General features: G+C 47.6%; 1 pseudogene; it reads left to right on the top strand.

Moving 5' to 3' along the window:
• Positions 1-3,930: 3,930 nt before the first annotated feature.
• The window catches only part of LOC106588146 (uncharacterized), a 32,234-nt pseudogene continuing 18,955 nt past the window's right edge, over positions 3,931-17,209 (top strand).

Below are 17,209 nucleotides of genomic sequence, written 5' to 3'. Positions count from 1 at the left end.
TAGTGTCATCAGTGGTTAATGCACTTCAAAAGAAGTGGAGGGGTTGAACTGCTTTGAGGATGAGCAATGCAATAATAATAATTGTTTTTAGATCAAATAGGGCATAATTAATTCCTAGTCTTTAACTTTGAGGAAGGGGAAAGCTTGGTGATGGCGGGGAGAGGGGGGGGGGGGCAGGGGGAACGGATGATGTTTAGCGAAGGAAAACCCAGCAGCTCCGGGGAAAGAAGTCCTGGTGTGCTGGAATTGAATACCGTTGCAAGGTCGACAGTTTCCATTTAATTTCTGTGGTGGTATTTAATGAAAGCACAGTCCTAAAGTCCGCCATTTAAAGAATCGCGGTGTGCAGAAAATGAGTGACTTAAAGTGTCGGTCCGCATGCGGTCCGAGACCTGCGGTTAGCCCGCTGTCACTGGGAATTCGGTGACAGCAGGGTGCTGAAAAATGTTCAGGGGCACAACCATCCACGCGCCTGCTATGCAAAGAGGCAGCCTGGTAGCTTAGGGCTTAAACAGGAGTGCATGGAGAGAGAGAGCTGGAAGAGGAAGAGTCTCTTTATTAACCTGGGATAATGGTGTTCTCAGGTAATTAAAGTTCCTGGGTGGAGCGGGGAATTGTCTTGTTCTGCTAGCTAGAGAGACATCACACAGCGGAGGAAGGCCTTTGAGCAGCCCTCATTCTCAGGAATGATGGGCCACGTCAACTCTGGCTGATGACTTTACAATACAATACAATACAACACCATATAGCTTGTCCATTAGTGAACAACATTACAGTGAAGAAAAATGTGTCTTCATCCACCCCAAATACAGTTGAGACAAGCACTGGTTCATGCTGCATGCAGTGCCCCTGGATGGAGAGCATTTTGTGGAGTTAAGGGCCTTGTCACGGATGGGTTATTGCAGCAGACGACCACACCGGGTTCCACTCCTATCAGCTAAAAGCAAAGAGGCAGCTACAGTGGGCACAAAATCAACAACACAGGACAAGTGAGGAGTGGACAAATCCTGGTTCCTGTTGTGTCATGCTGATGGCAGAGTCAGGTTCTGGTATAAGCAGCATGAGTCCATGGCCCCATCCTGCCTAGTGACAACGGTACAGCCTGGTGGCAGTGGTGCCATGGTGTGGGGAATGTTTTCCTGCCGCACGTTAGGTCTCTTGATACCAATTGAGCAACGTTTCCATTCCCCGAAGAATTCAGGCAGTTCTGAGGCAAAGGGGGGTCCGACCTATACTAGTTTGGTGTACCTAATAAACTGGTCACTGAGTGGATATAGAACCTTTTTTGGTAAAGGGTTCTTTAATCTTGTCCAATGAACCAAAAGTGTCTATATACAACCCCAAAGAACCTTTTTGTTCTACGAGTGTAGGCTATTTTAATTGGGAAGATGCCGAATAGCAAAGCTTCTGCGGTGCTGTTCAAATGTAGGCTAAGTAGTTTTTGATCTATTTAAAATGATCATAAGTATTGCATCGTAGGTAGCCTCGTAGAGAACCAGGCTTGAGGCGTGACAACGACGTGATTTTGGGGGTATGGTAACGCGAGACTACATCTTTGAAAACAGAAGTATTTTTTTATTATGTTGCTGTCCAGCAGTTCTGAATTTGCGATGAACCCAACTATTCACGTTTTCTGTGCAATAGTGTTTCGATTTGAACATTTGAAAAGTTTTGGTGTGTGTACTAGGCTATTTGATTGAATGTATATACAGTGCTGTGAAAAAGTATTTGCCCCCTTTCTAATTTTCTCTACTTTTCCATATTTTTGATACTGAATGTTATCAGATCTTCAACCAAAACCTAATGTTAGATAAAAGGAACCTGAGTGAACAAATAACACAACAATTACCTACTTATTTCAATTATTTCATAAACAAAGTTATGCAACACCCAATGCCCCTGTTTGAAAAAGTCATTGTCCACTTACACTCAATAACTGGTTGTACCACCTTTAGCTGCAATGACTCCAACCAAACGCTTCCTGTAGTTCTTGATCAGTCTCTCACATCGCTGTGGAGGAATTTTGGCCTACTCTTCTGTGCAGAACTGCTTTAACATTTGTGGGTTTTCAAGCATGAACTGCTCGTTTCAAGTCCTGCCACAACATCTGAATTGGGATTAGGCCTGGACATTGACTAGGCCATTCCTTTTTTTAGCCATTTTCATGTCAAGTTTATTGTGTGTTTTGAATCATTGTCTTGCTGCATGAACCAGCTGCGCTTCAGTTTCAGCTCACAGACGGATGGCCTGACATTCTCCTGTAGAATTCGCTGATACAGAGCAGAATTATTGGTTCCTTCTATTAAGGCCCATGTCATCCAAAAAGTTATACTTTTGACTCATCTGTCCATAGAACATTCTTCCAAGAGTCTTGATGACCTTCCAGGTGCTTTTTGGAAAACATGAGTCAACTTTTTGGACAACATGGGTCCCATTAAGTCTGGTGAAAACCAAACACTGCATTCCACAGTAAGAACCTCATACTAACGGTCAAGCATGGAGGTGGCAGTGTGATAGTTGGGGATGCTTTGCTGCCTCCGGACCTGGACAACTTGCCTTAATAGGAGGAACCATGAGTTCTGGTCTGTATCAGAGAATTCTACAGGACAATGTCAGGCCATCCGTCTGTTTTTTTGGTTAGTTGTAAACTCAGGTTCCCTTTATCTAATATTAGGTTTTGGTTGAAGATCTGATAACATTCAGTATAAAAAAATTGAACAAATTTAGAAAATCAGAAAGGGAGCAAATCCTTTTTCACGGCACTGTATGTCAGAGCACTTTAGTTTCAATAAAAAAATATGTTGAAATGGAACCAAATTATGTGTTTCTGTCTTCAGTCCTTTTTAAACAGGATAGATGGGCAATACGCTATATGTTGAATGGCACTGTCTGTTTCTGTCTTCAGTCCTTTTTAAACAGGATAGATGGGCAATACGCTATATGTTGAATGGCACTGTCTGTTTCTGTCTTCAGTCCTTTTTAAACAGGATAGATGGGCAATACGCTATATGTTGAATGGCACTGTCTGTTTCTGTCTTCAGTCCTTTTTAAACAGGATAGATGGGCAATACGCTATATGTTGAATGGCACTGTCTGTTTCTGTCTTCAGTCCTTTTTAAACAGGATAGATGGGCAATACGCTATATGTTGAATGGCACTGTCTGTTTCTGTCTTCAGTCCTTTTTAAACAGGATAGATGGGCAATACGCTATATGTTGAATGGCACTGTCTGTTTCTGTCTTCAGTCCTTTTTAAACAGGATAGATGGGCAATACGCTATATGTTGAATGGCACTGTCTGTTTCTGTCTTCAGTCCTTTTTAAAACAGGATAGATGGGCTATGTGGACTATGGTATAGGTTGAATGTGATAGTCTGTCTCTAAACAGTCAGAGTAGGCCTATAACTCCATTCCTGTTCTATTCAGACTTTAGAGAAATTCATTGAATTGGAAAAGAGCTATTATCAGGCTGGTTAATGCCATGCATGTCTGTTGACTCCCCCCACAGTCGGCCCAGCCCCACCTACTCAGCCAGTCACTTCTGCGTTGCGGCCGTGGCATACTGTATACTTTTTACTAAACGGTACATGCCAAATAGTATGCAACGATCAGTACATAGTATGCAGTTTAAGTATGTAGTACGCTAGTATGGGTATTCGGAAACAGCCAGGGTCACTGACAGGAATAGTAGGAAGAGTCATATAGGCCCTTTTGTCCATTTCTCTCAACAGCTCTTTGTTCACTGACATCATTTCCTGTACTGACCATTGACCTTCCATGATATTTTCTAAGGAAGACATATTTGGGCATATTTGGATAGCCAGAAACTATTCATAGTGGCTTAGGTCCTAACTTTAAAATACATTACTTGGGGAGGGATTATAAGAAAGAGAGTCTGATTTTTTGGTTCAGAGTTACAGTGTTGGTGATGATGGTGGTGGTGGTGGTGAGAATGATGATGATGGAGCCAGGTGATAATGACAGAGGAGCTGATGATGATGATGATGATGTTTTGGACACAGGCCTGCGGGACAAACAGGTGTGTATTTTTTCTCCCAGATAGGATTCCAGTGAACACAGAGGTCTGTTCCTAATCTGGGCTGGAATGTAAAGTGTGAGAGTTGATTACACTCTCCAACCGGGCATTTCTCAAGTGCATGTAATTACAGTAGGCACACCACTTCCTAAGAGCCCTGTCAATCTGAATCACAAACAAACTCACAGCTCTTCTCCGAGCATGGGCGAAATGGGTGTGTGTGTGTGTGTGTGTGTGTGTGTGTGTGTGTGTGTGTGTGTGTGTGTGTGGTGTGTGTGTGTGTGTGTGTGTGTGTGTGTGTGTGTGTGTGTGTGTGTGTGTGTGTGTGTGTGTGTGTGTGCACGTGTGTGTCTGTCTGTCAAAAAATACCCCTAAAAGTGCATGTCTGTGCAGAGCCTGCACTCTGTGTTGCTTTCAGCACAGTTCAGTTCCTCAATGACAGGGGATTGGATGTCATTTTGCTCCAGTTTACACAGGGAGCAATGATCAATCACAAAACAGGGGCAAGAGATTACCCTCTTAGTCCACAACCAATTCGGTGTATTGTGTGGATCTGGGCCTTAGGCCCAATGGTGTCAACCAGCCAATGATCCTGAGTGAGCTTATGAAGCAAAATGTGGCTGCCACAGATTGACTATAATCTTTAATAAACACATAACATGCCAAGCCAAGATGTGTGAAAAAGGATGAGGTACATATTTAGTTAAGATTAATTGGGATATCAATTGCCTAGCCTCTTTGCAACATAAACCTGAGAAAATGTATTCTTCAACTCACCTGGGCACACAAACACTCATCAAATATGCATGTAACCCTTCCATCCATCTGTCCTTCAACGTACGGATGTGCTTGTGTCCCCTGACAAAAACACTAACATCTCTCACTTCTCTCTCTTTTTATCTCCTCTCTCTCTCTCTCTCTCTCTCTCGCTCTCTCTCTCTCTCTCTCTCGCTCTCTCTCTCTCTCTCTCTCTCTGCTGTTTGTGATTGTCATTCCGTAAGCATATGCATGGAAGGCTGCCTCCTCTCTCTCTCTCTCTCTCTCTCTCTCTCTCTCTCTCTCTTTCTCTCTCTCTCTATAAATTAAACAGGGAGTTGTGGTAAATTACATTGCCAATTCAAATCCAGCCGCTAATGCATCTCATTCAGGCCGTGGCTCTGCTGTCCCCGGAGTTATCTGTGTCAGCCAGCCCAGCCTTGCATGCTATGTCAACGGTCTATTGAAAAGGAGCAAGAAGTTTAGCTAGCATACAGTGCCCTGAGCGAGGACAGAGAGGGGGAGTCGGAGAGGAGTGGTGGTGGGCCGGCATGAAACATTTATCAGTGTGGCGTCGGCGGCGAGTCACAGGGATGTTTTAATTCGCACAGGAAAGAGGCCGTGTCGGAGGCCGGGCGCAGTTCTAATTAAACTGATACAGCTCTCAGAATTGGCTGGTACCCCGTCGTAGTTGTCATCTGCCTGCCTCCCTCGTCTTCAAACTATTTGAAAATCAATTATCTCAACAAACCAGCTGTAAGGACTTTGTGCAAGCCACTTACTCCTGAAGTGAATAACTTATTTGAAATTCATTACTGCATGGAGCAAACGCCGGGGCCCTCCAAGATTTTGTTTTCTTTTTCTTTTTTTCCCATTAACCTTTTTTATATAAACTGCTGTCTGGTCCGATTTTTATTCTCTTCCCCCCTCCTGGTTGTTGTCTCCTTCTCTTAACCTGAGCGATTGTCATGCAATTTTAACCAGCTCAGCGCCTCTGTCTCCCCACTGCAGGCTGCCAGGCTCCAGTGGAAGAGCTTGATTGGCTTCTTTCATTTATTTATCGCATGCAAATCACAGGACTCCCAGAGATGCTTCCCTTTGTGCATGAATATTGATGGATAAAGGATGGAGGGGGAGTGGATGAGTATTTGAAGTGGAGGGGGTGGTAGTGTGTGTGCGAGTGTGTGAGTGACTGTGTGTGTGGTTGTGTGTATATTTGGTACTGAGAGAGAGGGTTAAGTAGGATTGTTTTAAACATTATCCTTGCGCTGTCAGAGTGACCGAGCATTAGAGGCACTTCCACATTTTAATGATTAATTTTTTCTGTTTCTCTTTGGAGGGGTGGGTGGCAGGCAGTGGCTGAGTGCATTGGGGGGGATTGTGTGTGTGTGTGCATCCAATGGACACACCAGTGTGTGTGGCGAGGCTGGTTGTGTGTCAAGGACATTAGCAGCATGGACGGCTGATAGACACAACAGTGGAGGGGAAGTGAAAGTGAGTTGATCCAATGTCACTCTTGCTCTGGTCTTAATCTCTCTCCCTCCGTCTCCTTCTCTCCCTCCTTCTCTCCCTCACTCCCTTCCTCCCTCTGTAAGCCTTTCACACAGGATCAAACAGACAGGAGAGAAGGAGAGGAGAGGAACGAGGGAGAGGAGAGGGAGAGAGCTTTATCAGCGAGTGGGCCTGACACGCCTGTCACCCGTGTCCCCGCTGAGGCCTGTGTACCGAGACAGGAGGTGTCACATCCCCACATCGCTGCCTTTGTGCCACCAGCTGCACTTCTGAGGACGCTCTCTCTCACCACAAACAGGGCTGGAGCTGAAGCTGGAGCTGGGCCATCAACATGGGGGGCCATGGGCCGCTGACACTCAAAGACAGATATAAACAGGGTCTGCTTGCACTAGGGAAGTCCACTGTTATTGTCCGGTGAGGTGTTGGTGCACTGACTCTACTATGTGTAGTATGAATTGAGGGGGGGTATCTTTCCTGATTTAGGGGGGGTATCTTTCCTGATTGAGGGGCTGGTATTAAATATGTCATTGGTGGTACAGTAATTGCTTGGTGGGAGTATTGTGTTTGTATTTCCTTTGCTAGATTTTCAGGTCATGATGCTCATTTCAATGGTGCCTCAGCTGTGTGTGAGCCTACTGTTAAACGTGTCCCCAGTCTCACCTTGCGCTCAGAGGTAGTTGATGTCATCACAGTGACATGGTTTCTCAGAGCCGTCCGTCAAGCCAATGGCCCGTGAAGTTCACCTCTGTGACAAAAGGCTGTGTTCTCTTGACTTCCAGGGTCGACATGTCACCGTTACCCATGGCAACTGTTTGATGGCCAGCCAATGTGCCTTTCCTGTTTGAGACGACGGTGTGTGTGGGATGGTTGGGGGTGGAGGTATAGGGTGTAGGTAGGGAGGTGTGAGGGTTAGAGGTATAGGGGGTAGGTAGGGGGGTGTGATGGTTGGAGGTATAGGGGTAGGTAGGGAGGTGTGATGGTTGGGGGTGGAGGTATAGGGGGTAGGTAGGGAGGTGTGATGGTTAGGGTGGAGGTGTAGGGGGTAGGTAGGGAGGTGTGATGGTTGGGGTGGAGGTGTAGGGGGTAGGTAGGGAGGTGTGATGGTTGGGGTGGAGGTATAGGGGGTAGGTAGGGAGGTGTGATGGTTGGAGGTATAGGGGTAGGTAGGGAGGTGTGATGGTTGGGGTTAGAGTTATAGGGGGTAGGTAGGGAGGCGTGATGGTTGGAGGTATAGGGGTAGGGGATAGGTAGGGAGGTGTGATGGCTGGAGGTATAGGGGGTAGGTAAGGAGGTGTGATGGTTGGGGTGGAGCTATAGGGGGTAGGTAAGGAGGTGTGATGGTTGGGGGTGGAGGTATAAGGGGTAGGTAGGGAGGTGTGATGGTTGGAGGTATAGGGGGTAGGTAGGGAGGTGTGATGATTGGGGTGGAGGTGTAGGGGGTAGGTAAGGAGGTGTGATGGTTGGGGGTGGAGGTATAAGGGATTGGTAGGGAGGTGTGATGGTTGGGGTGGAGGTGTAGGGGGTAGGTAAGGAGGTGTGATGTTGGGGTGGAGGTATAAGGGGTAGATAGGGAGGTGTGATGGTTGGGGGTGGAGGTATAGGGGGTAGGTAGGGAGGTGTGATGGTTGGAGGTATAGGGACTAGGTAGGGAGGTGTGATTGTTGGGGGTGGAGGTATAGGGGGTAGGTAAGGAGGTGTGATGGTTGGGGGTGGAGGTATACAGTCGTGGCCAAAAGTTTTGAGAATGACACAAATATTAATTTTCACAGTCTGCTGCCTCAGTTTGTATGATGGTAATATGCATATGCTCCAGAATGTTATGAAGAGTGATCAGATGAATTGCAATTAATTGCAAAGTCCCTCTTTGCCGTGCAAATTAACTGAATCCCCCAAAAACATTTCCACTGCATTTCAGCTCTGCCAGAAAAGGACCAGCTGACAATATGTCAGTGATTCTCTCGTTATCACAGGTGTGAGTATAGACGAGGACAAGGCTGGAGATCACTCTGTCATGCTGATTGAGTTAGAAAAACAGACTGGAAGCTTCAAAAGGAGGGTGGTGCTTGGAATCATTGTTCTTCCTCTGTCAAACATGGTTACCTGCAAGGAAAACGTGCCGTCATCATTGCTTTGCACAAAAAGGGCTTCACAGGCAAGGATATTGCTGCCAGTAAGATTGCACCTAAATCAACCATTTATCGGATCATCAAGAACTTCAAGGAGAGCAGTTCAATTGTTGTGAAGAAGGCTTCAGGGCGCCCAAGAAAGTCCAGCAAGCGCCAGGACTGTCTCCTAAAGTTGATTCAGCTGCGGGACCGGGGCACCACCAGTACAGAGCTTGCTCAGGAATGGCAGCAGTCAGGTGTGAGTGCATCTGTATGCACAGTGAGGCGAAGACTTTTGGAGGATGGCCTGGTGTCAAGAAAGGGCAGCAAAGAAGCCACTTCTCTCCAGGAAAAACATCAGGGACAGACTGATATTCTGCAAAAGGTACAGGGATTGGACTGCTGAGGACTGGGGTAAAGTCATTTTCTCTGGTGAATCTCCTTTCCGATTGTTTGGGGCTTCCGGAAAAAAGCTTGTCCGGGGAAGACAAGGTGAGCGCTACCATCAGTCCTGTGTCACGCCAACAGTAAAGCATCCTGAGACCATTCATGTGTGGAGTTGCTTCTCAGCCAAGGGAATGGGCTCACTCACAATTTTGCCTAAGAACACAGCCATGAATAAAGAATGGTAGCAACACATCCTCCGAGAGCAACTTCTCTGAACCATCCAGGAACAGTTTGTTGACAAACAATGCCTTTTCCAGCATGATGGAGCACCTTGCCATAAGGCAAAAGTAATAACTAAGTGGCTCGGGGAACAAAACATCGATATTTTGGGTCCATGGCCAGGAAACTCCCCAGACCTTCATCTCATTGAGAACTTGTGGTCAATCCTCAAGAGGCTGGTGGACAAACAAAACCCCACAAATTCTGACGAACTCCAAGCATTGATTATGCAAGAATGGGCTGCCATCAGTCAGGATGTGGCCCAGAAGTTAATTGACAGCATGCCAGGGTGGATTGCAGAGGTCAACACTGCAAAGGGTCAACACTGCAAATATTGACTCTTTGCATCAACTTCATGTAATTGTCAATAAAAGCCTTTGACACTTATGAAATGCTTGTAATTATACTTCAGTATTCCATAGTACATCTGACAAAAATATCTAAAGACACTGAAGCAGCAAACTTTGTGAAAATTAATATTTGTGTCATTCTCAAAACTTTTGGCCACGACTGTACACTCGTAGAAAAAAGGTACTATGTTGAACCTAAAATGGTTCTTCGGCTGTCCCTATAGGAGAACCCTTTTTGGTTCCAGGTAGAACCCTTTTGGGTTCCATGTAGAACCCTTTACACAGAGGATTCTACATGGAACCCAACATAGTTCTACTTGTAACCAAAAAGGGTTCTCCTACAGGGACAGCCAAAGAACCCTTTTGGAACCCTTTTCCTAAGAGTGTAAGGGGTAGGTAGGGAGGTGTGATGGTTGGGGTGGAGGTATAGTGGGTAGGTAGGGAGGCGTGATGGTTGGTAGTGGAGGTGGAGGTATAGGGGGAAGGTAGGGAGGTGTGATGGTTGCGGTGGAGGTGTAGGGGGTAGGTGGGGAGGTGTGATGGTTGGGGTGGAGGTACAGGGGGTAGGTAGGGAGGCGTGATGGTTGGTGGTGGAGGTGGAGGTATAGGGGGAAGGTAGGGAGGTGTGATGGTTGCGGTGGAGGTGTAGGGGGTAGGTAGGGAGGTGTGATGGTTGGGGTGGAGGTATAGGGGGTAGGTAGGGAGGCGTGATGGTTGGTGGTGGAGGTATAGGGGGTAGGTAGGGAGGCGTGATGGTTGGGGTGGAGGTATAGTGGGTAGGTAGGGAGGCGTGATGGTTGGTGGTGGAGGTGGAGGTATAGGGGGAAGGTAGGGAGGCGTGATGGTTGGTGGTATAGGGGGAAGATAGGGAGGCGTGGTGGTTGGGGGTGGAGGTATAGGGGGAAGGGTTGTTTTTGCTAGACAGTGTGATTGTCAGTGTCTATTGCTCATCTGGAGAGCCTCTGGAGTGTGAGACAGAGAGAGACTCTCCTCTGCTCCTCCCTCCCCACTATCCTCTGCTCCTCTCACCCTCCCTGTCTCCTCTGCCTCAGGCCTCTCAGGAGCCCTACAGCAGAAGTACACAGGAAGGAAATCAAGCACAGGAGCCTTAGCTATAGGAAAATGGGGTCAAATTGCCTTTCAGTTGCCGTAATCTTCAAATTGTTTCTAAATTACAGCAGGAGTGAGTGCCCACAATTTGTTTCTATTCTGAGGAGTTGGATGAGAGGGCCACTTCAGTTACTTAATTTCAGAATTTGATGAACACACAAACATGTGCCATGAGCCATTTCTTGTTTGTGCTGTTCACTCTATAGTCCTATGAAAAGGACTTGTTTGCATGCAGAGGGAAGATGGGAGAGATGATCAATAAGAAAGCCATTATGGAACATGCTTAAGTACAGCAAGAACATTTTTGCCATTTTGGCAGTCTGAATCCTGCTCTAGGAATTATTTGATCAATATCATTGTAGCATAATAGAGAGGAGTAAATTATATGATCAATTCTGCTATGCTATGTGTGTGTGTGTGTGCGCAAGTCAATGTGGGTATTTGTGTCTGTTAGACAAACACGTACATGCACCTTAGTTCAATGATCTTATTTATTTTTTAATCTTCAAAATAAATATTTATTTATTCTTTGTGTGGAAAGGATTTCCTGATAATGTATAAAGCTTTCATTTTGAAAAACATATTGAGTATTAATTCTCAAATATTATACCAGCAATTGACTGACTGGTGAATAATTGATTTGTATCATAGTGGCTATGAACACCTACATATTGCAACCTCTTCCAGTCCCTTGACCTTGAATAACATGCTCTATAATTCAGCTGACACACATACAGGTAGGCTATACATCTCACATTCACATCTCACATTCAGTTTAGACACACACATGCATAAAGGTTTGGCTATACAGCTCACATTCAGGTTGGATCTGGTCTGTTTCATACATACAGTATAAGATGGATTGGCTGGCTTTATCTGCTGGCTGTGGCTGTAGAGATGATTCCGTCTTGAGGTAAGTTCACCTAACAATCCAACCATCCTAAATTCCACCTACACTCTTAGAAAAAAGGGTTCCAAAAGGTTTCTTTGGCTGTGCCCATAGCAGAACACTTTTTGGTTCCAGGTAGAAACCTTTTCGGTTTCAGGTAAAACCCTTTTTGGTTCCATGTAGAACCCTCTGTGGAAAGGGTTCTACCTGGAACCAAAAGGGTTCTACCTGGAACCAAAAAAGGGTTCCTCAAATGGTTCTCCTGTGGGAACAGTTGAAGAACCCCTTTAGGTTCTAAATAGCTTATTTCTTTCTAAGTGTGTACTGTACTTTCACAAACAGGAGTCTGCTGAGAGATGGAAGGTGACATGTTATCAGGCTCAGAACAAAACCCAAAGCTGTGACGTAACTTAATCTTGCCTGTGTACTGCACTACAAACCCCCCCTCCCCCCACCTCACCCATCCCCAGCTGTACCTCCATATCAGTCTAACCCTCTCTGAAGAAGATATCACTTCCTGGTTCCTCATCCTGACACCACAGATAGGGTGGAGAGGGACGGGGACAGGGACGAGGGGTAATATACATCTCCTCACTTTAGGTTGGCCACGGCAATGTGGCGTGGTTAACCTCACAGAGAGACTGAGACGCTCTCGCCGAGCAGAGCACGCCCTGATACCTCCGTGTTTTTTCTGCTTTTGAGTTTGATTTGTTTTTGTTTTTCTTCATCTCTCGTTCCCGTCACATGATAAAAAAGTTCAGCCGTTGAGAACGCTAAGCAAACGAGATGAGAAGAGAAGGTGGAGGGAGAGAAGGAGGGAATGAGGGACGGAGGAGGGAAAGAGTGGGAGGGGAGAATGACACAAAGAGAGGCTGTCACACTCACTTAGATGCTGAAATATTAAAGTGTGCATGCTAGGTTATAATTTCCCCCTGAAAGCGGAGGGGAGGGGTGGTGGTGGAGAGAGAAATAGAGGGGGGCGGAAAGGTATCACAGCAGATCTTCTCCTCTCTCTCTTCCTGGAGGAGACGCGGCACACTTTTAATACCATGAGTTTAATTACCGTCAGCAGTCAACTGGCTGGCTGACTGCTGCCTTCACCAGCTTCTCCTCTTCCCATTCTCCTTCCAATGATGTGAATAGTTTATTAATAATCATGTTCTCCCTCCCAGACAAAGGCAGCGGGCCCATGTGTGTCATCTAGCTCTGCTGCACTAGCTACTGTGGATTATTAAAGCTCTAAAAGGATGGGGGTCACATCCCTGATCACACATTCTCCCCACTTCTAATAAAACCATTAAAGGGGAATGGGGAAACATAAATGTTCTTTGACTGCAACCCTTGATGCTAGAGAGTGTGAGAGAGTTAGAGAAAGAGAGTGGGTGAGTGTGAAATAATCTCCAGGTTACTTTTGACTGAGCATTAGGTATTTTTCTGGTGTCACTGTATTCTATGAATGAACAGTTATAGAGCCCAGAGTTTTTACTGATCCGATCACGTAATCAGGAAAACTCCTGGCTCTGGCTATGAAGTTGAACTGCATGAGGGCATGGTTGTGGCCAGTTTTTTATTTTATTATTGTGTTTTTTGTATGTTTCTTTGTATTTCCTATGCTCCTATGCTGTCTTGATTGGGTACTTTTTTGTCATGCAGTGACCGTCGTAAAAGAGACCTCTCAATAGGACTCCACCTGCCTAAATAAAGCTTAAATAACAAAAATGGATTGTGCCTGTTCGGTCACCTTTGGTATTTCCAGTGGTCAGCTAAGCTATCCAGAACAAAAGCCAAGCCACTGAGTCCTCAGAACTTACAGAGTCCTGGGTTGCCAGGTTGGCTGATTGCATGTTAGTTTTGGAAAGGATGATGTTTCAGAGTGTGTGTGTGCGTGTGTTTCTCCCAGACTGTGCTGAGCTCACCACTCTGTGAGGATGATCGGGCGGGACAGGCAGGGGGAGGAGGGGGGTGTTGTCTCATTTACACATCATCATGTTGGTGGTGGGCCATGTCACTAGGGTTGTGTTTTTCTCTCCATTCAGGGATCATCTCCCATCCAGTCTCATCTGCCCCTCCAGCCATCACATCAGGGCCCAGCCTCCAGCGCTGACAAGGGGACGGCTAGGGACAGAAAGCCCCAGACACACTCACCTCTCTGGGCCGCTCTTTGCTCTCCTCACTGGGTCAACCAGCCGCCCAGGCCACATCACACCACTGCACTGTGGCCTGCTAAAGATATGTGAGGAGGGAGTGTAGACGGATGAGACACACCAATCACACACACACACCAATAGTAATACACATTCTCACACATTCAACACATAATGGTCCAAATCTATGAAAGAGCTCAGTCCTCTTAGAACCTCCCATTAGAGGAATTGTTCTTGTTTAAAAAGTAAAGAACTAATGAAGGCTTTAATGTGATAGGACAATACCTCTCAGACAGTGGCGGACGGAGTGTCTCCATTCCAATTACTGCTCGCTTAAGTTATCGCTGAGTCATGTCTGAAGATAGACATGGCAGCCTGACTCATTCAGGACACAAAGCCCAGCACAGATTACTCACTCTGACGTCCTTTGTCCAGGCAGCTGACTGATGTATCTAAACACACTATAGTATCTTGCTCACTGATTGGATTACAGTCGTCTGAGTAAATGCTGTAGAGGAAGAATAAGGTATGTCTGTCCGATTCTTTTGCTATAGACCTACTAAAGCTTATTTTTTTCTTTGGTGTGTAGTTAACGACCTTCATTCCTGCATTCCTTCATTCATGTCCTATGGTGCTCTGCTCATTGCCTCACTTCAGGTCACATACCATCACTGATTCAATTCACTTCTGAGTGCAGCCAGGAAACAGACTGAAGCCTTAGCTAGGTTTAAGACATACACACATTATTTACTGTAACATATTGTCACTTGAAAATAGACAGACACATATATGCACTTGCACTTACATAGACACACTTCTTACACACCCACGATACAATGTCCACACAAAAAAGACAGTTCTGTCCTGCTACTGTGCATACAACGCCTTCAGAAACTATTCACACCCCTTGACTTTTTCCACATTCTGTTGTGTTACAGCCTGAATTTAATAAGGTTTTGTATGCGTCACGGCTGTTCGAAGGAGCGGACCAAAATGCAGTGTGTTCGTAGTTCCACATATTTATTAAAAGTGAAACTGAATGCAATAACTGAAATACAAAACAACAAACCGTGACGCAGAGAGGAAAACACACTACTCAAAAGATAATAACCCACAAACAATGAGAAAAACCCCTACTTAAATATGATCTCTAATTAGAGGCAAATGAGGATCAGCTGCCTCCAATTAGAGATCAACCCCAAACAATCCCAACATAGAAATAGAAAACTAAAACTTAAACATAGAAATAGAAAACATAGATCAGCCCAAAACACCCCCTGCCCTACTCTACTATAGAAAATTACATCTTACTAGGGTCAGGACATGACAGTCCCCCCCCCCCCCCAAAAGGTGCAGACTCCGAATGCAAAAAACCCCCCCAAAAAACAACCACAAAACACAAAGGGAGGGTATGGTGGGTGACTAGTGTCTATGGCGGCGGCTCTGGTTCCGGGCGTAGTACTCCCACCACCCGCTGATCCCCCCCACTTCTGTATGTCCGGAGGAACCAGACCATTGATCATCACCGGAGGCTTCGGACCGCCAACCGCCGCTGAAGACTCTGGGCTAAAGGCCGCCACTGAAGACACTAGGCTGCAGACCGCTGCTCAAGGCACTGGGCTGCAGACCGCCGCTCAAGGCACTGGGCTGCAGACCGCCGCTCAAGGCACTGGGCTGCAGACCGCCGCTCAAGGCACTGGGCTGCAGACCGCCGCTCAAGGCTCTGGGCTGCAGACCGCCGCTCAAGGCTCTGGGCTGCAGACCGCCGCTCAAGGCTCTGGGTTGCAGACCGCCGCTCAAGGCTCTGGACTAGGGATGCGCACTGGAGGTCCGATGCGTGGGACTGGCATAGGTGGCGCCAGACTGGTAACACACACCTCAGGTCGAGTGCGGGGAGCAGGCACAGGACACCCCGGACTGGGCAGGCGTCCTGGAGGCCTGATGCGTGGAGCTGGCATAGGAGGCGCCAGACTAGTAACACGCACCTCAGGGCGAGTGCGGGGAGCAGGCACAGGACGTACTGGGCTATGGAGGCGCACTGGAGGGAGAGTGCGAGGAGCAGGAATCGGTCTCACCGGACTGGGGAGACGCACTAAGGGCCGAGTGCTCACAGCAGGCACTGGCTGTACCGGGTTATGGCTGCGCACTGGAGGAATAGTGCGAGGAGCAGGAATCGGTCTCACCGGACTGGGGAGACACACTAAGGGCCGAGTGCTCACAGCAGGCACTGGCTGTACCGGGTTATGGCTGCGCACTGGAGGGAGAGTGCAAGGAGCAGGAACAGGACACCCCGGACTGGGCAGGCGCACTGGAGGCTGGGTACGTGGGGCAGGAGCAGGATATACTGGGCCGTGGAGGCGCACTGGAGATCTCGAGCGTAGATCTGGCATAACCCGTTCTGGCTGGATGCTCAACCTAGCTCGACTAATGCAGGGCGCGGGCACAGATCGCACCGGCCTGTGAATGCTCACTGGCGATACAGTGCGCATCACCGCATAGCTCGGTGCTTGCCTCGTCACCCGCTCCGCCAAACTCCCCGTGTGCGGGGCTGCCTCTCGCACTTGCCTCGTGACTTGTACAGCGCATCAAAGAAACGCCGCTCTGCCTTCGCTGCCTCCAGTTCCTCCTTCGGTCGGCGATACTCCCCAGCCTGACTCCAGGGTCCTTCCGCGTCCAAAATTTCCTCCCAAGTCCATTTCACCTGCTGCTCCATTCCACGCTGCTTGGTCCTCTTATGGCTGTTTGAAGGAGCGGACCAAAATGCAGCGTGTTCGTAGGAGGAGGGCACTCGCCTGGGCCACGGCAGTGTGGGAGCAACAATCCGCAGGCTTCCCGGAAGTTACTCCAGCTTCTGCAGGACTCCCTCAGTGTGGCAGACTATACGGTGGATTTCCGCACGCTAGCAACGGAGGGTGCCTGGAAACCGGAAGCGCTGTTCGACACGTTCCTGCACGGATTATCAGAGGAAGTAAAGGACGAGCTTGAAAGCAAGGGAACTACCTACGGATCTCGACTCACTCATCGCTTTAACCATCCAGATCGATGGTCGGCTACGGGAACGTAGGAGGGAAAAGAGGTCTGATTGCGGTCCCAATCGCTCACTCAAGGATCCACCTTGCATCTGATGAACTCCAGAAGTCCCCGGGGTCTTCGTCCCCGAGAGGATCTGAGTTTACCCGAGTTCCTGAGTACTCTGGTGGGTCTTAAGGATCATTTTGCATCTCCCCCTACTTGCCCCATCTCCATGCCACCCTGCTGTGGGGCAACCGTTCCGAGTCTCTCCAGATACTCATCGACTCGTGTTTGGGCATCCCCACTCAACCCCTCTCCATTCCCATTGATGTTAGAGCGCTGGACGGGCGCTCTATAGGCCAGGTCACCCACCATACCACCCCCATCAACCTACGAGTGTCGGGGAACCACAGCGAGATGATCCAATTCCTGCTAATTGAGTCTCCGCAGGTTCCTGTGGTATTGGGATTCTCTTGGCTCCAGCAACACAATTCCTCGATCGACTAGTCTACTGGTGCCATCGTGGGCTGGAGCCTGTTCTGCCACACTCATTGCCTGAAATCAGCTCTGCCTGCCCCGGGATGTCTTCCTGGGGGCTTGGAAATTGCCCCGGACTTCTCCATTCCCAAG

The sequence above is a fragment of the Salmo salar genome, chromosome 28 (assembly GCF_965601325.2).
Source record: "Salmo salar chromosome 28, fSalSal1, whole genome shotgun sequence".
Lineage (NCBI taxonomy): Eukaryota > Metazoa > Chordata > Actinopteri > Salmoniformes > Salmonidae > Salmo > Salmo salar.
Note: the sequence above shows the minus strand (reverse complement) of the source record. Positions and strands in the feature narration are given on the sequence as shown.